The 18,110-nt window shown below is 41.7% G+C and overlaps 1 long non-coding RNA gene across 1 annotated transcript; it reads right to left on the bottom strand.

The window, feature by feature from the left end:
• Positions 1-3,320: 3,320 nt before the first annotated feature.
• On the bottom strand, positions 3,321-8,100 carry LOC139798054 (uncharacterized). Its single transcript, XR_011726690.1, has 3 exons — positions 7,920-8,100; positions 3,497-3,600; positions 3,321-3,375 (listed from the first exon to the last, which is right to left on the bottom strand). It is a non-coding gene; the product is annotated as an uncharacterized lncRNA (long non-coding RNA).
• Positions 8,101-18,110: the final 10,010 nt, after the last annotated feature.

Below are 18,110 nucleotides of genomic sequence, written 5' to 3'. Positions count from 1 at the left end.
AGAGCGGTGTCGTACAAAGTAATTTGTTTGCTGGTAAATTCTTTTTGTAATCTTGTTAGTACAATCCAGGAAAAGAAATACAAGGGAAATTTTTAAATATTATTCCCTGATAAGGCACTCCCCTGCTACACACAGTAGGTCAATTAGGCCATGTTATCAATTACTCCATGTTATCACTCTCAGCCTCATTGCCTGGATGGCATAGAGGTGCTTTCCTGGAAGATAATCTGGGAGACCATTTTAGTTAAACCCAAAGATTCCTCTTCCTTCCACTTTTGAGTACACAGAACAGAATTAAGTATTTACCCCAGATTATTGAATGATAGTATTAGTGAAATCTCTTATCTGTGCTAGACAGCTGGCAGCTGTGGCTGTCTGTAGCACCCGGGTAGAGACATTTTCAGGGACTGTTGCTGGCAGTACACCACAGCATGACAGGCTGCAACCTAATGGGGATTTTTTTTTTTGCAAAAAACGTGTCCTTTGCCAGCATAATATTGCCTGCTGTAGAGCAACTGCATCAGAGCAAAGAAATTACAGTGGCACATCCAAATCTCAGAGTTTACTCCAGGGAAACCTTGTCAGCAAATTTTCCCTATTGGATACATAATTACTCGTAGCAGACAGCTGAAGGCAAACAGCAGCTATAAAAACCTCTCTGATATGACAGTGGCACTTTACAAATGGGTGCTGTTCAGCACCTGTGATCATTTCTATCACGTGCTTTTCTCCCTCATTATGAATGGCAGTGGTTTCCTTGATATTCTGCACACAGTAAGTTGGTAAGGAGGCCAAAGAAAGCAAAGTTTAGCTCAGTATAATTCCACAGTGAAGGTAATTAGCCACATCCTTGCTATTATCATTTAAAAAAAATGCAGAAGAAAGGAAAGATCTATCTAGCACTAGAAATTTATTTAGCTTAAGATAGATGAGTCTTAAAAAATGGTAGGAATCTTTGAACAATTTGGTGTTCAGACTTAATCTAGAATAAAAGCAGGACCTCTATGATTTACCCTCCTGAAAGATGTGCCTTTTAAGTAAAAGAAATTAAACTGAAGGTTACATTTCTCTAAAATATTAAATTATCATTAAATATTAAAAAAATTAATTGTCATGGGAAATTGTGCAGATAAATCCACAGATTTTGAGTAAAAACACAATTGTCTACTATGATTTATTTCTGAGGTAGTGTGTCAGAACAAATGTGGAAGAGGAGGAAGAAAAAACGGAGAGAGAGAAAAGATTTTAAATTTGGCTATGAATAAGAAAACAAAAATTACTCACTTCTCTCCACCTAAACTATGCTGACTTATTTCTGTTTTATAAATTTAGGCTTCCAATCCGGAGCCAGACCTACGCTGGCATCACAACACTGAGTCACTCAGCTGACTGACGCAGACATACTGAGTTCTCCTGCTGAAGAACTTGAGCCTTTCCCCATTAAAAGCAGAAACAGAGTCTTCCTTTCTTTTTTCTTTCTTTTCCTTTTTTTTTTTTTTTCTTTTAAACATATTGCTCCTCTTAGGAAAATCAACAGCTTTAAAACAGTGCAGTCTAAGAGTTGTAACACAGAAACTGATTTCTCTTCTTGGGCAATAACCAACATGCAACCCAAAAACAAATGTTATCTTCAGTGACAGCCTGGTTCATTTAAAGTTTAGAACATTTTTTTATTCCTTTGTGCAGCTTCCCACAAGGAGAAGCCTATCCCATGAACTGTGGTCATGGGAAAAGCCACTGCTAAAGTACTGATGCCCAACCACTTCACATCAATTTTAGTGTGAAAGATTAAGAAATAATCCCCATTGCGCAAGTATTCCTGAAACTCTTGAAGCCTGAAAGTTAGTTAGCTGTGAAAGGATAATGAATACTGAAGGTACTAACATAACCAGTATTTTGTAACTCACTTCAAAAAGTTCTGACCACAGTAGTTGTCTTAATGATGTCTCACGTCACCGTGAAGAGAATTTAAATGAAAAAACGCAACCCGATTGCGTATCTCACCACTCATTAACCAGCAGTTTTTCTCTTAAACCACTATTAATAGGCAAAGAGCAGCTCTTCATCATTCTAGCAGATGAGAGCACTTTTCCATTAAAAAGTCTCTTGCCCATAAGCTTGAGCGTATCAAAAGCAACGTCTGACGTGTTTGCAGGGGAGTAGGAGAGGAACTCGGTGAGTGAGCAGCAGGCTGAACGAGTGCACAGAAGTGTGCTATATGCTGGACCAAATGTGTGTATCACACAGGGATTCAGCACAGCTAATGACATCTTTTCTTGCCAGGCATTAAGATCCCATTAACTGGTGAATCATTCTACCATCTGCAAGAAACAGGTCCTTCCTCCCTCCTCCCCTCACTCAGGACAAGTGAAAGGGAAGCTTGAAAACAACTTTCATTCCTTTGAATGTGTCATGAACAGTTTCATTGTCTCCCTTGGTGAAACCATTGGTGATACAGAATCATAGAATCACAGAATTGGCTGGGTTGGAAGGGACCTCAGTGATCATCAAGTCCAACCCTTGATCCACTCCCGCTGCAGTTCCCAGCCCATGGCACTGAGTGCCACATCCAGTCTCTTTTTAAATATCTCCAGGGATGGAGGATCCACCACTTCCCTGGGCAGCCCATTCCAATGGCTGATCACCCTCTCAGTAAAGAAATCCTTTCTAATGTCCAACCTAAACCTCCCCTGGCACAACTTGAGACCTCTTGTGCCCTCTTGTCTTGCTGAGAGTTGCCTGGGAAAAGAGACCAACCCCCCCCTGGCTCCAACCTCCTTTCAGGGAGTTGTAGAGAGTGATGAGGTCTCCTCTGAGCCTCCTCTTCTCCAGGCTGAACACCCCCAGCTCCCTCAGCCTCTCCTCATAGGATCTGTGCTCGAGTCCCTTCACCAGCCCAGTTGCCTCCTTTGGACCTGCTCCAGGACCTCGATATCCTTCCTGAACTGAGGGGCCCAGAACTGGACACAGGACTCGAGGTGAGGCCTCACCAGTGCTGAGTACAGGGGCAGAATCCCTTCCCTGGACCTGCTGGACCTGCTGGTCCTCCAGTTCTCTCTCTCAGTGGGATTGTACTACGTGTTACATGTAATGTAACATGCAGAGACCAACAGGTTCCCAAGCCACACATACAACAACATTGAAAACAACAACCAAAACTGTCAACTTTGAAGACAGCTGCACAGACAAAGAGATGGGTTTGTGTTCATTGCCACTGAGCAAAGCAGCATTCATTTTAGAGGCAGAAGTGAAGAAATAAATAAATAAATAAAATTGCAATAGAGCATTAAGCTGGGAGACCAAGAAATAAAATTTAACATAGCTACCTGCTAAGTCCCTCATCACCTTGCAATTTCCAGAGACCACAGGTATTTCCTGGCAGGTCAGATACAAAGGAGAGCAGTTTGGTTTCCAGGTCAGTGACTGCCACACAACTTTTACTTGGCAGCTTGGTGCTCTGATGCCATACAAAAACCAAGACAAGGAAGGAACTCACAGCAGCTGCCCATCTTCAGTTGCCAGTTGGTAGCCACATGCCAGGAACTGCTCACTTCCTTGTTCCAAGAAGGCCAATTCATCATTCATCAGGATGGCCATACCCTGGAATGTTGCAGTAGTGAGTTACTGGTTCAAAAGTTACTGTGGTTGGGGTTCCCCAAGAATTTCCTCAGGAGCAGTCCACATCCCACATCATTCCCACCAGAGCTGGCAAGGCTGTTCAGACACCCACGCTGGCAACAAGACCAGATAACTGATCCAGACACAAAAACAAAAAGGTATTTTTTGCTGTGCTAGCACCATGGGGAACCTGGCACGAAAACTGGTTAACATGACTTCAGCAACACTGCTGTAGAAAGTAAAAACCACAGCCAAACCATCTATTTCAGCAATGAGGTTTTTTTGGTTTGTTTTGAAGCTGATTTTTTAAAATAGTTAAAGCTGCAATTCAAATTCTGCATTCAGCATTTTCTTTTTAAACATTCATTTGGCTCCCAGATCAAAATAAGGGTGCCACTAATGGTTGTGAAATCAGCTTAGTGGAAAAAAAAAACCAAAACAAACACCATCCCACTGACAAACCAATTCAGACACTCTAACCAATTTCACAGGCAGTTAGAGAGAGATTTTCACAGCTGAATTCAGACTTGAAAACAACAGCCCACAACATGCCACTGCCCCTTGGGTTACCTCTAAGTATCTAAAACCTAGAATTGCTCCCTCACCACACCCTGAAAAGAACAAGGTGTGATGGAGCCAGTCCAAACACAGCCCCCATCACTCTAGCCCCCCACCCCCCCCCAGTCCATTATCCACATTCAGGCTCCAATTTCTATCAAAATAAAGAAAATACTGGGTTTGCATTAGATGCCATTTAAAAGTCCCTTCCAACCTAAACTATTCTATGGTTCTAAGAGAAGAGCATCACAGTGCTTAACATCCAGTTTTTCTAGTAATTTCCCTTAGGTTCCCTACTTAAATAACTGAGAATTGAAACAGTAGAAGGGGGAGGCTCAAGTTGCAGTTGCATCAATTTCAAGGTCTTCACACTGAACAGAATTGAACAGAACACTTAGAAAATTCTTCTTAGCTGCTTGGTACACCTGGTGGATAACTTCTGTCACAGGAAAGACCTTGAATTTTTGGGACTGACTTTGTTTTTCTGTATAGAGCCAACTTAGCAAATTGTATATTGTTTAGCTAATATGCAACCTTACCCATGCTTCATTATGACATGAACATCTGATCTCTTCTTCACTTTACATTACAAAGGATGCATCCCTGTTTTGTTGTTTGTTTGTTTGGGTTTGGGGTTTTTTTGCTTTAAAGAAAGCATCATTAAGTGCTGTGCCAAGAAATCTGATTAAGACACAATTTTAACTTGAAAGTTCTAAAACAAACAGTCAATTGATGGTTTTAAGTAGATGACAAATGAACTGGTTTTAAAAGAACATTTTAAAATCAAAGAGGTAAACTAATTCTATCCTGCAAGAAGAAGAAAAAAATTAATGAGTCATTAAGACTAATTTGATATACATTCACTTGACAGAAAAAATGTGGATTGTTACAGCTGTCTTAAGCAGCAAGTACAAATGTGTTATTCAGAAGTACTATCCATTCCTTAATAAGAGTTATTAAAGTTCTTTTACTGCTGTCAAGTACACCCACAGTGCACTGAAAGTTCCCCAATGTCCCCAACAACTGGAGGTGGTGACTTTGCACCTTATGACAGAAAGCTCCTGAGGATGGGTTGTCCTGAGCTACATACTCAGTATGTAGTAAAACTTTACTGAACTCTCCAGGAGCCTGGGGTTCCCTTTTCTTTTTTCTCCTCCTCTTTCTATTTCTTTATTCTAAGACTCCACAAATCGTCCATGAATAAAACTTATTCAGTGATTTAAGTTCCCTTTCTTGATCCCCATTTCTATATTTAATGAAGAGCACTGCCAGCAGCAGCTGCTCAGGCAACTCAGCTGATGCTGTGTGCACTCTCTGATGGGATGAGGACTTCAGCTTTAGGCAGTCACCACCGAAGAGCTCTGTGTCACCAGTGTCCCATGGACATCACCTCTTCATGGGCTTTCTCCTTCCCTGCCTTGCCCTCAATCACCTTCAGCTTGTATGTTCACTCTTCTAGTGCCCAAACACTGTCAGCACTGTGGCCATAACAGCAGATGGAGGAATTTTGAGGGGGGGGAGCAGACATCTCACTATTCTCTGTGCATGTCAGTGCTTCCCTTAAACCACTGTTTTGTCAACTGCACAGCAGTTAAGCTAATGCCTCAGTAATAGACTCATGGGATATTAGAATTATATAGGGGAAAAGGATATGAGTAGCAAGAGGAAGTGTTTATATAGCATGTTTAAAGCAGGTCTTTCTGTCCTCTTACATCAGGTAGGTGTAAGTAATCTAACAAGATTTCTCATTTAAAAAGAAAAAACTACAAAACTACTGCAGGGAGCAAACAAACAACACTCTGTGCAAGCACATGAGGCAGCTCTCCCTCTGGGAAAAGTTTTTATTTTTCTCTTCATGATTTATCCACAACTCAATCCTCCATATCCTCATTTCCCTTCAGTGGCTCCTACTTCACATGGAGTTTTCTGATGTGATCATCACCGATGCATCTCACGTGGCTTTATGATGCCACCTTAATTTACCACTCTTGGCAATTATCTTCCCTTTAAATTTCCCACAGGGAGAGAATTTGGAAGAAACAAAAGAGAACTCAGTCACCTAACTTCACATTTGCAATGAGTGGCTGCAGCCTGAGCTGAATCAGAGCTTTTTGAAACAGAGTCATTTTGTCTAGTTTGCTCTAATGTGATAAGCTAGATGGGATAGAAATTCTATATATTATTACAGAGAATTATTTCAAAACATGGAACTAAGATAAAAGCAGAGTCCATGGAGGGCTAATCTGTGCCTGGCAGCCCACACTATAATCACATGCCGATTACTTTGTTAGTCATCTCTTCATCAGTGCTCCCAACCCACTCCTGCTCCTCCTGCAGTAAACTTTAATTACCCAAAGAAACACTGGAGTTACTCACTGGGAAGAGAGAAGTATAAAAAATGGAGGAGCTGAATGCCTCTCATCACAGGTGAGAGTGAATCAGTTTGGAGGTAGAAGAAAAGTCAACTCTTTAAACCAAAGCAGCAGGAATACCTGTCTGTGAGCAAACATTTCCAAACAAGCCAAAAGGAAGATTTTGCCCTTTCATGCTTCTTTCTCTGGCATATGTTTTGGGCTAGCAGCTGGCCCCTTACAATAAACTAAATAGAAAAAAAGCAAATAGAACAACACATGAGTCACCTGCGTGGAGAGTTCACTAAAATCCCTGCTCTTCATCAGCTGTGCATTATCCTTACTCTGATGGGACAATTGTTAGCTAAAAGCCAAAACCAAGCAAGTCACATAATAGCAATGTTTGTACTTTAGGCTGTTCTTTCTAATTTTAGTGAGCTAGCACCACCCCTACATGTCATGCCGATTACCACAACAGTAACAGCATCTGTCATACCACCAGCAAGTAACATCTGAGGTGTTATGGTTTTGTTATGCTCTAAGGGATAATAACCATTGGTGGGAAGGAAACCACAACAGTAAAGGACAATCCCATTGTGCAACTAGTTGAACAAGTTGTCATGGCTTGCCAAAGAGAATCTGTGGCAGAGCTAAGGTTTTATCCTCCCAGATCACCATCCTTGCACCAGCACCAGCACTCTTCCCCTGCCACATCAAGCCAGGCAGCGTGAGATCTGGAAGATGATTAAAGGAAAATAAGGCTCTTCATCTGAGCACATTTCCATATTGGTTCTGGAGTGTGAAAAACCTGATGGATTACTTTAGCTATCTAGCTTCAGTAAGTATCAGAAAACAAAACAGTTTGGCAGGTCCCAGACTCTGCTGGGTTTTACAAGAGCTCTGAGTCAGAGGGAAGAGCTGTGCTTCAGATGAAAGCTGCCTATTAGCCTTGCATGCTCATAAGAGATTCTGCATAGCATCCTGCACCCAGCATGCACCTGGCACATTTGCATAGTTTGCAGTATTCTAATAGAAAGAGGATTACAAAAACAATGGCTGAGGCAATATTCAGCTCCAAATGGATGTGCTTCTACCACTCTGCCATAACAGGCTACTGACAGAACTAGCTCTAGATAGATTTATCACTTCCTTGGCCTCATTGTCCCTTCACTCTTCTATCTTCTGTATTACTCCATTAATGCCTCTCCCAGCTTCTCTTTCCTCCCACATCTCACCACGATTACATTTTGCCCACTCATAGCACTCTGCCACTGCATTCTCTCCCCTTCTCCCTCTGATGATGTGATACCTCTCTGTGCCAGCATCTCTGCTTCAGCCACAACAGACCAAGATGAGCTACACAAGGATTCTACAGTGACCAACAGCAGACACCTGAGAAAGACAATAAGAACCAGACTCTTTCCCCTTCACTTGTGGAGCCATCCCCCTTCTTCTGCCCCTCACCTTGCTCTCAGTCAGCACTTCCTCTCACACCTGATCCTGTGAAGACAAAAAAGATGCTTAGGACTAGGTTTGAGAGGAACAAGAGCAAAGCTTTACAAAAGCTCACCATCTGGACAGTGCTTGGTACAGAGCTGTCACTCAGTGTCACACACTCATGTGTCGAGTTGGATCTATCATTAGAGAGATGCCTGTACACATGGTCCATATGCACAACTGAAGCAAGGCAACCCTCAAAGAATTAATCTCCATTTTTACACACTCTTTCATCTCGGGTAATGCTGTAGAAGCAGTGCCCCTGAACTGGCATTTCACAGTGCTATGGCTGCATCCCAAACAGCAAAGCAAGCACCAAAGAGAATGAGGTCTTGCTCCTCCCAAGCACAGCGTGAGAGGTGGGAGATTCTTTCTTACCATTAAGGCTCCTTTAAACAATTTCAATTTTGCTGCAGCAAACTGCCTCCCCTAATCAAAAACCCACAGTGGTAAGTGCACTTAGTCACCCCTCTATTACACAGCCTAGAAAAAGAGGGAATGACTGTTGTGTTGGCACAGGAAGGATGCGCGGGCAGCCGCGCAGAAACCTGCTGACCCGGCACAAGAGGCAGCTGGGCTGCACTGCACAACAGCTTCCCCATGCAACTCATTGTTACACTGAATTCCCAACACTATAGGAAAGGCCAAGGGATTTGGTGGGAGGCTATGGGAAGCAGAGCATGATCTGGGATGCTGTTCTATAGCCCAGAGGGCAGGCGGGGAAAGGCAGCAGAGGCTGCCTGGGTAAATGGGGAAGGCAGAGGGAAACCATGCAGCAGCCTGTCTAGAAGCACAAATGAAAGTGGATCACCACAGAAATCAAGTTTCACAGCTGCTCTCATTCCCCACTGTAAAAGGTCTACAGATCACATCAATAATAAGACAGTAATAGAACATGTTAAGTATAGTGTGATTGGATTTGGCAGGGAGCAAAGGGAAAATTCAGCATGGTATTTGCAGAAGGTTGAATCTCCTGACTAAAAAGGTGTGTGGCTTTGGAGCTGACAGAGCCCTGGTTTCCATGAGCACTCATTGTAATTGCTAACATGTAGATGTGCAAGTCATGTGATTTGATACAGGCATATAAATGGGAAATTATTCCTCCAGAAATGGAAAAGTAGTTGTATTCCTTAACTGTTCTCTTTCATATGCTTGTATGCTTTAGTAAGAGTTCTACAATAATCCTACAGCCATTAGAGAAGCAGATCAGAAACAGAAGTTTCTAAAGCCCCAGCTCCTCCCTGTGCAAGAAGCCCTTCTAAGCACTTACCTCTTCTGCTGGTTCTCCTATTTGTCTGAAGCCAAGCTCATTTTTGAAATCTAATCTTCTCTTTAGCTAGCATGAGACTTTGGAACAAGGACTGAGTTTCTTTCCTAAATATAAGATAGCTTAAATGATCTGCAGCTGGCAGAAATCTGCATCTAGACATTTGGATCTGAAAGCCAGCAGAGAAGCTCCTCTAACACTATGTACAGTTTAAAAAAAACACAAAACAAACCAAAAGGTCTTAGCTAAGCTTTACAGTCCCTTCACTACAAAAAATCATGCTTCTCTATACCATTGTGCCCATTGCAGCCCCCTTCCTTTTGGCTCAGTGGGATCCTTGAGTTTCTTCTGAGATCAAATTCCTACCAGGAGCTGTAAGTTATCATGTCATCCAGCTGAAACCCTGCTTAGGATATTAAAAAAAAAAAAAAAAAATTCTTTTCAACAGCCCTGTCTTGATTACCTAATTGATTTTTTTTAGAAATTAACAATAGTAATGTTAAAACACCCAGCAGCCTAATTATCAGCCTCTTTTCATTTATACTCCCATTAAATTCACAGCTGCTTAGTGAAGTGACAAGGCTGCTGTATGAGGACTGCCTTGTATGCTCTCACTCAAGCCCCTTCCATTTATTCCATGGAGAATGATGACACAAATAAATCCAGTGCCTGCTTGGCATTTGGCAGCTGCCATTCACATATGACAGACCATTCAAAAAGCAAACAGCAAGAACGACATGATGATCTAAAGCAAAAAAAAAAAGGGGCATTTGCTTCACCTCATGTTAGTAAAACAGCTAATTTTCAAGTATCCACTGATCTTTTCACTATCCAAAGGAATTTTACTTGGAGCCAAATCTGCCAGCTTACCTGTCTTGTAACAAACCATGGCTTCAAAGCAGGTAGCTGTGACTACAGCAGCTGCTGTTGAGGGCTGAGGGGAGAGGAAATGACAAGTAAGGTGTCTGCATGGCTGGCAGAGTCTAGATAGGACCCTCTGGTGTCCAAGTGCCATCTTCCAAAACCCACTCAGCTGGATTCCTTGGCAGGAACACCTCAAAAAGAACCTGCAATTACATTTTCTTGGCTTTGAAACAGGCTAAATTGACTGAATATATGTCAGCTTCATGCAGTGAGATGTTTCAGCACCTTTAAAATGTATTTGCTGGTGTATTTCTGGTTTGCCAGTGCACTCTCACACCAAGCTTGCAGGCACTGAACTGCCAACACAAATCTGCACCAAGAGCATCTCCATCATCTCAGCTAAGGACCTGAGTAGTTGTGATAAACACAAGTAGGCTGATTTCATGCTGGGCATTAAAGGAAACAACAGAGAGGTTTATTATACCCAGGCATGACATAGCAACACCCTTGGTATAACCCAGTTTGTTGGTGCTTTGGCCCCTAAATTACTGTTTTCCATAAGGTGGTGTGTTAAAACTGATGGAGTTTTTACACACACGTTCCTCTCCCCTAAGATGCAGGCTGGGATTTGTCTGCCTTTTTCAGGTTTAGCAAAACCTGTAAAATTTTACCTACCACATATTCCAGCCTGAATCATCCAGATGACCTAAGGATAAATATTCTAAATAAGACACAGACACCCCGAGGCATTTCATTTTCCAGGATCAACCTATCACAGTCTGCCTGATAGTTTAATTCAGTGTCTCTAACTAAAGTGTCTCTAACTAAAGTGAGAAGCACAACTGAGACATCTTCAGGTAATTACTTTTTCAGAGAGATGAATTTTATCACCCTATAAAATGAAGTTATTTGTATCCATTCGCAGTACTAAAGAACCAGGAAAAATATAGAGATTGTGAAACACTGCTTTTAAAGCAGCTGTCAAGGGCCAAACATAACCTTTGAGCTCAGCTGATGTTTACCTATTCCTGATTTAAAACAGTGAGAAAATGAGATCTTTGGGCAATATTTGGCTTTAAAGTTCTCTTAAATAGACTCCTCAAAGCCAGCCACAGGATAAAAAAAAATAATATAGGCTAAAACATATAGATAAATTGAACATGCTCAATTTCTGGAAATACTGGTAGTATTTAAAGAAGAAAAGTATTTAAAGAATAAAAGTGCTGGACTCAAGCTTTATCTAAAGTAATATACAAAACCAGTTTGTCAGTACCAGTTGACAGGAGTGGTGACAATCCCACATTTTAGTGGTTTAAGAGTTCTGAAAATCCATCCCCACTTAGATCAGAGCCTCTGCACTCACAGCAATACTCCTGTGTTCCTCCAGAGCAGAGGTTGGGACATTTTGTACCCCAAGATCTTGGGACAGGTGCAGTTTATAAACAACAAAACAACCCCAAAGCACAAGATACAACTTTAAATAGTACTTTACACCAAATGCCACAAACTGAGCTGAATGGAGGGAGAAAGAAAATTTGCATTTGTTTCAGTGGATGAAGTCAGCCAAAAAACCCAACAAAACCACGTGAAACCATGATTTTTGTTGGCATTTTTTCACTTACTAATTTTTGTCTTGTAAATGCTATTTTTAAAAGACCAATTAAATAATATAATAAAATATGGAAAAGCATAATAAACCTCACAGCCTTTCAGAAACGTGTAATAGGACCTGCATTGCTGTGGTTCATGTTTTAGGATAAATCTGATGTCAAGTTTGGATTCTGCCTACAATTTTGTGTGTTTCTTTATTATGAGGTAACCAAACTATGAATAATGTACTTATTTTAAGTTCTGTTATGAAGTTCACCAAAAAACCCTGTGTGTCTTACAGTCTTTTATAACTACCTTTAGGTAACATACACAGCTTTCCAATGATATAAACCTGATGAGTTACATCTGGTTTCATCATCACGCAGCTCATAAAACACAAGGGAGATCAAAGGCATGTTTTTACAAAATAATTTCAAGTCAGTCTGGTTTCAGAGTTTTAAGATTTTGAACTTGGAAACCAAGCAGGAATCATGAGGCAAACACATGTGAAATGAAGGCAAAGGGTGTATTTACTATGAATTATGTTCCCTCTATTGCACGGCTATAAACGTTTGGATGGCTTATTTTTGAAGAGGTAAGGAACAGGAGATGAAATTACATTCAATGATTCTGTTTGTTACAGAAAACAAGATGGTTTTTATCTATTGGTTTATAATGAGTGCTCTGGGACCTTTCCTGATAAATGCTTCACTAGCTGAGTCACAGTGTACTCAGGATTAGTCACAGCTGGAGAAGTGTCCCCAGGTTTTATGTACAGCCACAGAGCTACCTGATGTATATTCATTTCCTCTGTAGGTTGGAGGGCTCTGAAGCTGTGTGCCTCACAAGCTCCTGGCCCATCATCTCCTCCACGTCCCCACACACCTGCACTGCCCAGACACGAGGATCAGGCTGCCATAGCACACGAGAAGGAAGGTGATGTCTGCTGGATCTCCTCCTCCTCTTAGGGAAGAGGAACACAGCTTGTACATGGACATATGTTATGTGGGTCAGAGACTGTGTCACCCAGGCTTGATGATACTTTAAGAGGCAAAAGGTAAACTAGATGAGTGACCAAGCACCCTCCTTCATTACATTTTTCTGAGTGTCCAGCTGTACTTCTATGCTTGTTCCCTTCTACCCTGTGGTGTTCCCACTCTGCAGATGGGGAGCAAGGACATGGGGTAAGCAACTTTGCCTAGGGTTAAGCTACAGATTCCTGGGGGAATAAAGCCTCTACAGACACTTCAGGCCTCCCCAGGTTTTAATTCATTCTCTCCGTGGAATCCCTAAAAAACCTCTGCCTGGAACAACCTAGCAAAGCCTGGCTCTTCCATGACAGCCACCAGTAACTGCCCCGATGGGATCACCAGACGAGCACCAGGTTCCTTATCTCAGTTACCTTTCCTCACAAGCTGAGCAAAGTCTGACCATGGGTGCCTACATGCACGAGTTAGCTGCATGCCCTCTGTTTTGAAAGGTTTGCACGAAGGAAAAGGTAGATCAAACCTGACCACGTGAGCAACAGTATGAAACCAGAAACATGGGATTCCTAAATGGCTTATATGTGTAGCCAGCCTTAGAAACCCCAAAGCATCCAGCTTTTATGCATACCTTGAGCATGGCACTATTTAGCCATAGAGAGCCCTTCCAGTAGGCTCCTTATGCTGCCTGTGTGGATGCTGCTTTCTCAATGGGCACTTTCTGCCCACAGCACATCCCATGGACTTGTCCCCAGCCAAGTGAGCTACAGACACACTTTGAAGCTACCTCAGATGGAAGCCTATCTTAATGGAAAAACATTTGAAAAAGTGAAAACGGTAACTTAGAAATTATTTAGAATGCCCATAAAGAGCATGGTGTTACAGGAACAGCCCCTACATAAACTTACATTCTTTGTTAAATAGTTTTTTTACACAAAAGCAAATCACAGTGAAGCAGACAGTGAAGCTGAAATGACAGCACTTAGCTGCTCTATGCTGGCTCACATTTTTTTCAGCTTTAAAGATTTATAGAGACCAATTTGCCTTATGAAAACTAACAGCTCCACAAGACTATTCTGTTTCTTGTGAGGTGAATGTACATTTTGTTCAGTTCAGCATGCCCGTGTGGTATGCACTAAATGTTGACTCCATTTTGCATTCCTTCCTGCAGCAGAACTCAAATTGTTAACTCTCATCTGTAGGTTAAACCACATCTTATTTCCTTCCTTCTATTATTCTATATTATCCGTCCTCTCTTCCTGTTTCTGTTCTAAGGATACTGGCATCTACTTACAACAAAATTTTCCTCCTCACTTTCAACAATTTCTCCTATCAACAAATTGCTGTGGAAGGTTCATAACTGTTCTTAGACACACAGAGTTCCTTAATATCATGTAAATGCAAATGAACTATCTGAAAGCTTGACGAGATCCAAAAGTGAATCAATATCTAATGAACACTCTATCATAAAATCACTTGTTTTATCAATACAACAGATTACAGGACTAGTCCACTGAGACTTATCTACTGGTTTAAGGCTTCAGAAACAACAGTTTCCCTGCTCAGACCTACACAGATGCTCCAAAGAAATCTAGAAAGATTATTTCCCAAGAGGTATCAAAAAAAACCAAAAGTATTAACATCACTGATTTAATATTTCAACCACTCTGTACCACAGTTCCTGCCAACAGCTCCCTCAAAATTAGCTTTTAAATTGTATCATAGCCTAATTTGTCTGAAACCACGTCTATATTTTTTATTGAACTCTGATTCTGTTACTGGGCTTACATATTATCCAGATTAAATTTTTAAGACTGTTTCATGGTTTGAAAAGCATCATCATCTACTGGGAGGAAGTTTTTAGGGCAGCAGGAAATGGAATTAGGAAAGATCTACTGACTTAATTGAAGATGCCACTAAAAAAACATTTGTCAGCTGGAAATACCCTGCTGACTCCAGGATATTCCAGAAATCCCTTCTGATTTCAGCAGTTTTCCTTGGAGGAGAGTGTGGAGCATACCACACTCCATGTGTGCAGCAACTCTACTGAAAAGAATCCTGTGACATCAGAGTCAGGGTGGAAGTTATTAAGCTTTAGACCTCCTCTCAATATGATTTTCAGATGTGCAATAATTTGATATGATAAATGTTGTGCCTGCTCTCGAGCTCCTAAGGAAACAACATTTCTGGAAGAAAAACATAATTCAACACCACAAAACCCAACCTTCTCCACTGCTGCAATGTATATTAGAATCCCCAGAGTGACTAAAAAAAAAGAAGAAATGTACTATGAAATCTCATCCACAGCCAAAACAATGGTATTTCTCATGCTCACTATTTGGATTTACCAGGGAGTCACTGTCTTGATTCTACTACAATAAAGGGGAGGTGGGGAGTCCAAATGAATGCCCTAAATCTAGATTTATTAACACCATGAGTGTTAGTAAAATAAATGCTCCAGAAAAAGCCAGAAGATAAAAACCCTATGCTTGAGTTTTGCTACCATGTTTTATCTTTCTGGCTAAAGATATCAGTGTCATGACTCACTTCAGGGACTGAATTGCTCCCTGGGCAACACGACCTCCTCATATCAGCTTTGTTCCTCATCCTGGTACAAATTGGTCACCCACAAACACTGAATGAAGAAACTTCCTCATTAGTCATATTGAGATCTATAAAACTAATACCAGAAAATGATGTTTAAACAAGCCCACTGGTGCTTCAGGTATGTGGCTTTCCAACATTTTGAAGCTAAATAGTTTCGTCAGGTGTGGGAGGAAGGACAGAAAAAGAAAAAAGTGAAACACATAACAATCTGCTTCGTTGTTCTAGATATAATCTATGGATCAGCACTGCTTGGAGAAGTCTGGATTCATATTTAGCTTTTAATATTTACTTGTTTGACTGGCAAATCCCCAGGAGATTCTGAGACTGATGCTCAAAACCCCCACAAACATAAAAATCCACAGAGCCCTCAAACTCAGAAGGCTCAGCTCTTAACTGCACTTCCTCTCTTACACTGCCACACACATTCCCTTCTCATATATATTCAATTAAAAACTACACACCAAACCCTCACAGCGAACACAGGAGCCACAGAATCATAGGATCATAAAATCATTTGGGTTGGAAGGGACATCTAAAGGTCATCCAGTCCAGCCCTCCTGCAGTGAGCAGGGACACTCAACTAGATCAGGCTGCTCAGAACAGGTGATTGTCTCTCTATCCTCCTGCCTGCACCTCCCCTGGAAACGTTCAGCATGTTATTGATCTGACATGACACACAATTTCAACTCAGAAAAGCAGGCTGCCTCTCAGTAATTAGTGTGATTATAGGGTCAGTTGCTTAATTCAAAGGATACTGCAGTGGTAGCGAGTAAAACCCGTTAAAATGGTCAGGGACAAGGATCCTGGTCAGTGACAATAATCATCCTGTTCCCACTGACACTGACTGCTTCCATTTTAAGCTCTGTCCACCCTCTCACCAAATTACTTGAACAGGCTTGACCAAGGTGAGGATAAACATCTCCAGAATTTCAGGGGACTTAATCAGAATCTGTCACCTATCCCTGAGTCAACAAAGCACCCAGCTAAGCTCTAAATGCTCCCGCAGCTCTAAAGCTTTGGAAAAACTTTGGATCTATAACTACACTCAGGAACTGAAACTTTCCCACCAAGGAAGCAAAGCACAGGGGAAATTAAGTTTTCATTGTAAAAAATTCAGTGTATGAAACAGAAAAACACATCAACTATACCTCTTCTCCTTTTTAAGCAAAGCATGTAGGTCATACTACAATTAAGAAGAGTAAGATGAAATTGCTAAAAAACTTGAAAGAAAAATTATAACCAACCAACCAAAGGCCTTCCATAGAGTTTTAGCCATTACACAATAAATAAAAATTATCCTAGATTGCAATGATATCTCTGTATAGACTAGGATCCACAAAAGGATAGGCTTCCAAATCTCCTTTATTTTAGTATACTCTGGGTAACCTGTCATCTTGGTTTCCTCATCACATTAAGATGAATACCACAAAATTTTTTCTATGAATCTGGCATATAAAGAAATGTCAACCAGTAGCTCTATGTTTTGGTTTTTTTTTTTTTTTTTGCTTTGAGAAATATTAAAATAAATAGACATTGGTAAAGAATGTTCTATGTGCCCACTGATATACTCTGCTTTTATCAGCAGCCTCAGCAAAGGGTCATTGGATTGACAGGAAGCTGAACATGAGCAGCAGTGTGCCCAGGTAGCCAAGAAGGCCAATGGCATCCTGGCCTGTAACAGGAACAGCGTGGCCAGCAGGTCCAGGGAAGTGATTCTGCCCCTGTACTCAGCACTGGTGAGGCCACACCTCGAGTCCTGTGTCCAGTTCTGGGCCCCTCAGTTCAGGAAGGATATCGAGGTCCTGGAGCAGGTCCAAAGGAGGCAACTGGGCTGGTGAAGGGACTCGAGCACAGATCCTATGAGGAGAGGCTGAGGGAGCTGGGGGTGTTGAGGCTGGAGAAGAGGAGGCTCAGGGGAGACCTCATCACTCTCTACAACTCCCTGAAAGGAGGTTGGAGCCAGGGGGGGGTTGGTCTCTTTTCCCAGGCAACTCTCAGCAAGACAAGAGGGCACAAGAGGTCTCAAGTTGTGCCGGGGGAGGTTTAGGTTGGACATTAGAAAGAATTTCTTTACTGAGAGGGTGATCAAGCATTGGAATGGGCTGCCCAGGGAAGTGGTGGATTCTCCACCCCTGGAGATATTTAAAAAGAGACTGGATGTGGCACTCAGTGCCATGGGCTGGGAACTGCAGCGGGAGTGGATCAAGGGTTGGACCTGATGATCTCTGAGGTCCCTTCCAACCCAGCCAATTCTATGATTCTATGATTCTATGATTAGCTGACCAAGGATCCAAACTGACTTCATCTGGAGGCAGCTGCAATGACATGAAAGAAAATTACTGTAAAAGATATTTAAGTTTCATTTTCAGAGGAAACGTCTGTAGAAGGACTTTCAGTTTCTCCAAGCACTGGATCAGCTGTAGGACATGAGACAACACTCTGATTACCAGGAACAGGATACTAAACCACATGAAAGCAGTGTCACTGCTCAAGTGGTGACTAACACGATGTAGAAGGGAACACTTAACAAGTTTGTTCAAGCAGCAGGATGGGTGGTTGCCACCTCTCACCGCTATGAGCATAACCTAAAAATTCTCTCACTTCAGGAAAATGTGTCTGAAAGCCTCTCAGTAGAATGATGGATGGATACGTTTGGAATAGTGATGTGTGTATTTTGCATCTTATGCAAATTGTACAAGTTGTTTATAGTGGCAAAGAAAGCACATTGATGCCTGTGAATTCTCCAGCTACTACAGCGTAGTGAATGTTTTTAAA

Source organism: Heliangelus exortis, chromosome 7, assembly GCF_036169615.1.
Source record: "Heliangelus exortis chromosome 7, bHelExo1.hap1, whole genome shotgun sequence".
NCBI lineage: Eukaryota > Metazoa > Chordata > Aves > Apodiformes > Trochilidae > Heliangelus > Heliangelus exortis.
The sequence above is the reverse complement of the archived record's forward strand: the minus strand, read 5'-3'. Positions and strand labels throughout refer to the sequence as shown.